Source organism: Alosa alosa, chromosome 5 (genome assembly GCF_017589495.1).
Source record: "Alosa alosa isolate M-15738 ecotype Scorff River chromosome 5, AALO_Geno_1.1, whole genome shotgun sequence".
Lineage (NCBI taxonomy): Eukaryota > Metazoa > Chordata > Actinopteri > Clupeiformes > Clupeidae > Alosa > Alosa alosa.
The window spans coordinates 5,279,347-5,285,346 of record NC_063193.1 but is presented as its reverse complement, the minus strand read 5'-3'; the positions used below and the strand labels follow the sequence as shown (position 1 = coordinate 5,285,346).

The window sequence follows — 6,000 nt, the reverse complement described above, 5'->3', positions numbered from 1 at the left end:
ATCAAGCTCAGTCTACTTTGTGGATGTCCTTCACAGCCATAACTGATGATGAGCGCATTATATAGGCCTAGGTCTGCGTTCTGGTGGTGACGGATTCCTGACATCCGATGGCATTAAAGCCATGACCACATTTAGGTCAATTGGAAGAGCAATCACACCACAACACACAGCCATGATCGGAGCACTGTGTGCATGTATGCATGTGCGTGTGTGTGCGTATGTGTACATACGCGTGTACGTGTGTGTGTGTGTGTGTTTGCATTTGTGTATTAAATATGTCTGATGGAAATAACATTGGAGTCTAGGAGTAGGCCTACATTGTAAGTGGCAGAGATATACTTAGCATCAATCACAACAGAATCAGCAAGGCAAGGAACAAACTCACTTCATGTCTCTCAAGATGACACTTGTGGGTGACTACGATCAAACTTTCCATTACTCAAAGCAACACTCAGTCCCTAAATCTCTCCTCGCTCAATCAATGATTTAGGTGTGCAACCTACAACGTATCGTTAGATTCTACAAGTTCACCTACCTGATGAGTCAAGCCTCAGCCAGGGTTCAGACAGAACACTGTGACTCAATAGCCGATATCTCACTCTCAACACACACACACACACACACACACACACACACACTCACACACACACACACCTTGAAGTGACAGTCCCATCCTAGTGCTAGGGGCTGTACAGGATGCACTCTGTGGGGGTTACTACTAGAGAGGAAGCGGGGGAGGAGGGTAGATAAGAGAGAAAGAGCTACAGAGAGAGCGAGATGGGGGTCAAGAGTAAGGTACAGAAGAGGAACAAGAGAAGGAGAAGAACTGATGGAAGAGCAACAGAGTTGGTGAACACACAGGGTTTTGGGTTAAACGCACAGGTTTTGCTTCGTCTTGGCCGATCGTCCAAACGAATCCTGTAAACGCACTGCCCGAAACCGAACTTTTTTGAAACCTGGTCCCAGGGTGGAAAAATCTAAAACCGTAGCCCTTGTGAGTTCGTTTGTACGGCGAAACCGCATCCCTGCGTATTGATGATGTCATCGCCACACCTCAGCTGCCCTGGACTACATACATGACATTACCTACGATTACACTCAGTAGGATAAATATCACAACTGGTGCTGCGCAGCGCCAATCATGACTCATTCTCATGACTTCATGAGAAGATCATTATCATGACTCGGTGGACTGAACAGTGTTTTCCCTGTGTTTTCTTGATGCATTTCTAGCTATCGTCGGTGACGCGAGAGAACTATAGTCAGAAGTTATTAGAGAAGTGCGGTGTAAGTTTAAATTAATTTGTGCGTAGTGGCGGTGTCATTCATTTATTTTACATGTCTTACAACATAAATAAATGCATTCATAGTCTAGTGAAGTCAGATTTGAGCATACAAAGACGCGTAACTTATGTTAAGCCTATGGTAGATGCGCACTAAATGCAAAAGTATACTGTCACTAACGAAGGTATTATAGCAATATTATAAATGTGGCGACAGAATAGCCTAAGACCTAGACCTAGCGTTTAGTAGCCTATGCATTTGCGGTGATAGCCAAAACTAATGTGAATCGCGGACTATCCTACAACCAAAGAAAGTAAAGGAGATTATTTGTACCTGCGTTAGGCAAATAAAGGACGGGACTGCACCCTTCACAAACCGTAAAAATGAAGTTTATTAGTTTCACAGTTGACTACAGTTGGCAGTTCACTATCAGTCCACACAAACAATTCTGGTTTCCTTGCACTAGCCATTTTCGTCCTAGCCTATTCTGTCTGTTTGTATAGCCTACAGCGTGCAAGCTTTGGTCAATTTCTGTAAGAGAAACACCAGTGCCACCTATAAGCCTGGGTGTGTGTGTATGTGTGTGTATGTGTGTGTGTGTGTGTGTGCGAGAGAAAGAAAGAAAGAAAGAAAGAAAGAAAGAGAGTGACAGAGAGCAGGAGATAGAAAGATAAGCAGAGGTAAGAAGAGCATGTCATAACTATGATACTTTGGAAATGGGCTATTCAAAAGGCCCACACCCACTGGCAGCATCTGACGCGCGTCAAGACACCAAAGTTTAGAACTCTATTACATTATTTTTAACGGAGCAAAGCCCACTGGCGGCATCAATGCCAACATTTTGAAAATTGTTCTATCTTTGAGCGTCTTTAATCATAGGCTTTTGAATGAGGGTGGCAAATCCCTAGTCAAATTTAAGTATTTTTTACATACATGCATTTTAACTCTCAGAGTAGCCTTTTGTGCCTTCAGATCAAGCCAGCGAGTTTTTACAAATAAATCCTTACTTACTTACATACTAAGTATAATTGGTCTAGGAAAATCAAGAAAAGTATTCTTAAATATACAAGTCCCAGCAGCAGCACAAACACAACATAAAACAATACACAGCAGAGCAGCATGATCACAAACACCACAATGGCTCTAACAAAAGCAGTGATTGCTTGTCATTTTGACAAGTACTGTGGCAAGCCATTCCCAAACTGAAATGATCAAATGCTAACAGGACATCACTGCACTCCAAACGGCTGAAGATGATTTGTTTGTCAGAATTTTTATTTTCTGGTCTTGAGGACTTGCTTATCTGACTGGAAGTATAGGGCTAAGTATTGCATTTCAGCTGTGCTCTTTCCTCACAGGAATCCACTAGTTCAGATAGGACTAGCCTGTCTTCTTTGTGCACCATTTCCTGTGAAGAGTAGGCTATGCTGAGTGTGTGTGTGTGTTCCTCGTGTTCAAGCCACACACATTCACTGGTTTGGCCAGTTTTACCAGTTGACCTCATGTGCATTTTTTGTAATATGCCTCCCGCCTACAATATAGGCTTCTCCTTCAAACACCATTATAACCCATAAATCATTAGTGTTGAAAAGGTGAGAGGGTAAGATAACCTACAACTGTAGCCTACTCCAGAAAATCAGAAAAGTTCCAGGAAGCAAATTTAGACTAAATTAATTAATTGGGCATACATAATAGCCTATTCGATATAATTAATCAGGTGAATCCGAACTCATTCCGCAGGCTGTAGACCTGTTAACTTGATGATTCAGGTTGAAGATGGATGAATAGGTATCGTCGCTACCAGAGGTAGGCTAAGTTAACTTCACAGAGGAACACTGGGATCTTCATGTGCATAAAGTGGTGCTTTGGGGAACAGGGTGTAAAATGGTCCGTGTTGACTACACACAAGAACCCAGCAACTAACCTGTAAATCTGCGGTGTATTTACTTCGGAAACCGAACAACGGCACAATGAAACAACATCAAAGGTTATAAGCTAACTTGGTTTTGGTAGGCTACATTTTAAAACATTGTCGGAAAAATAATGCGCTAGTGAACCATTGTGGTTCCAAAGAAACCAGTTTATGAATGTACTCAAATCCAAAACTCCAAAAGGCTATTTAAGAAATGATCCAACTTATGTTTCATTGTGTTCATTCCCCTAGTAGTGTTTGAGTTAACCATTATTTTAAGGTTATTGGCGCTGGTAAAATGGGATGCTGTGAAATGTAAGTTAGGCTAAAGATGGTGAAATTATATTTTCACATTGTGTACACAACTTCAATTCAGTGCATAGTTTATCCGTATAAAATACAGTAAGATAGCTGCTATCGTGCTGGCTAACTCTACCAAATGACTATTGGGCTCAATATTGTTAGCCAAGTAGCAAGACCCCATTGCTTTCCAACTAAGCTAGCCACAGAACCAAATTCGTCAGCTGAGTCCTCTATGCTAGCTTGCTATCTAATCAGGTTGTTAAAAAATTAAACACAACAACTACTACATTTTAAATTGGTCTTGACGCTTAATTTTACTTACCTCTATGGATCCCAGGGCGTGTCGGTATGTTTTCCAATTTGAACTATATCCAGCAAGAAAATTCTTCCAAAAGTAGAAGAAAAAAGTAGACAGACTGTCTCCTCTTTCCTTCCTTGGGTATCCAGCCAGCCAGTAGTCTGTTAGCAAGCAAACTGGCTTGCTATAGCCGTAGAAAGGGCAACGTAGAGCCAAGATAACTTCAGCCCGACATCTTTCCACCTGTCGTTTCTCTTCTTTTTACGGGCTAGTTTTGTCTTTCTGCCTCCGGGAACGGCTTTGTACCTCAACCAATCCTTTATTAGTCCGAGGCCATTACTGTGATCTGAACGAAGACTCGGTTCGTCCCCCCCAGAGACGTAACCTGGCTGCCGCGGAGAGGTTAAGGTCCGTAAGTGTGGCCGGGTGATGTAGGCTATAAATTACCTGTGCATTTTTAATGCACCTGTCGACCCATTGTCGACCCACGAAAACTTCCTTTCGACTCGTGTACCTTTTCTCATCTGAACATAACTTTCACATTGTTGTGGTTCACTGTACCTTGCCTCAGCCTAACTTGCTGGAGAAAACCCGGAAAACGGAGGCGCGCGGCTCGGATTCCACGGAAGGAGAAGGGATTTGTTTTGGTATTCAAACCCAACCAGCTATCCAGCGAGAATGGCATCGTGTGCAAGGTGACACGGGGAAAGACGTTGCCAATTCTGCCATCTTGTGGAATAAATTGAACGATACACTTGTTCTTGTGTAAACTTCCCCAAAATCCACGTTAGCCTACATGTTGGGGTAATTTGTTGTGTTCAGTTAACTTAAGCTGATTTTTTCCACCCTTTCACACATTTAAGTGCAGCAAAACATTCACATAGAAACACAGTGTTTACAGAGACCCAGATTGTGATGGAGATTGTGGTAGACATGTTCAATCATGTCATAGGCCTACCTCTCAGTCAGACCATATGGTGTTGTCTTTTTTTTTTATTGCACAGACAAAGAACTCGGGAATTTATTCTAAGAAGCATCCGATCGTTCGGAGGAAGAAACAAACACATGGCCTAGGCCCTAGTGCATATCACACAAAAAGGATACCGTTGGCTACCTGATTGCTAAAAAGCATCACAATGGGGGAGAAAATTAAACAATTACAAACAGACATAGGCCTAGTCTTTTAAGTAGTAGCACAAATTTCATCTGAAGCTAACTGAATTGCTCTGACATAGCCAACAAGTCATTATATAGGCCTATAATATATATTGCAAATTCCAATATTTTCTTTACCTTTGATTTTTACACTAACAATATTTTTTTTCTTGGGAGCCATGCTGAAGTGCAAAAAAGAGTGATATTGTGGGTAGGCTATTCCTCACTTTGTATAGGCCTACCCACATGAGTTCAAACAGTATATTTTGTCTGCAAGTACAATACTTTATTGATGTTACACCAATGTTTGAGATTATTTAATGTTTTCCTGATGTGTGTGGTATAGACATACTGTAGATAAATAAAGGATAAAACTTGGTTGCATTTCTTGATCAGAACAGAAATGTCATGTGGGGAGAAGTAGGCTAGCACCTGAAATTCTGTATCGGAATAGTTCAATATCTAATCATGTAGTGTTCAAAGTCTCAATGTGTAGCATGTTTAATTTATAGATAGATAGTTAATTACATTGTTATACTTCTGCATTTTCTTTTTTGTTCCCGAGGTACTCTATTTACCAGGGGCGCAGGAGGCACGGGGGACGTGGGGGATATGTCCCACGCAGTGCTGAAGAGACAGCCGTCGTCCCCCTCACTTTTGATAAGGAAAAAAATCCTTATAGGTACGCTAAATAAATAATAACATATAGGATTTGCGCTAACTGTAAAACTCCCCATTAACAGCATCACATCACTAACCACAGCCATCTACAGTACTGTAAGGCTGCACAATCTCATATTCACTCTGTTGGATATCTGAAGCCAGTTTGTCTACTAACAATCATAAAATAATCCAGGCTACCTTCTTAGCATAAATCATTTATCATCTTTATTTGAGGCAGGCTGGTATTCGAGGCAGGCTTTGGCCCATACAGTAAATCAGTTTGTTTATGTTGCTCTGCTCTGACATGTCAAACAGGTGACCACTCAGAATTGAATATTGTTCTGTTGGGATGTAGAGGTGCTGGAAAGAGTTCAACAGGAAACAC

The 6,000-nt window shown here is 41.5% G+C and overlaps 1 protein-coding gene across 4 annotated transcripts in view; it reads right to left on the bottom strand.

Annotated features, from left to right (window-relative positions):
- Positions 1-4,614, bottom strand: part of si:ch73-138n13.1 — a 52,112-nt gene extending 47,498 nt beyond the window's left edge. For all 4 annotated transcript variants that reach the window (XM_048242637.1, XM_048242638.1, XM_048242639.1 and 1 more), the window contains exon 1: positions 3,822-4,614. The gene's annotated coding sequence lies outside the window, so the exon portion shown is untranslated. The remainder of the gene's footprint in view (positions 1-3,821) is intronic.
- Between the last annotated feature and the right edge of the window lie 1,386 nt (positions 4,615-6,000).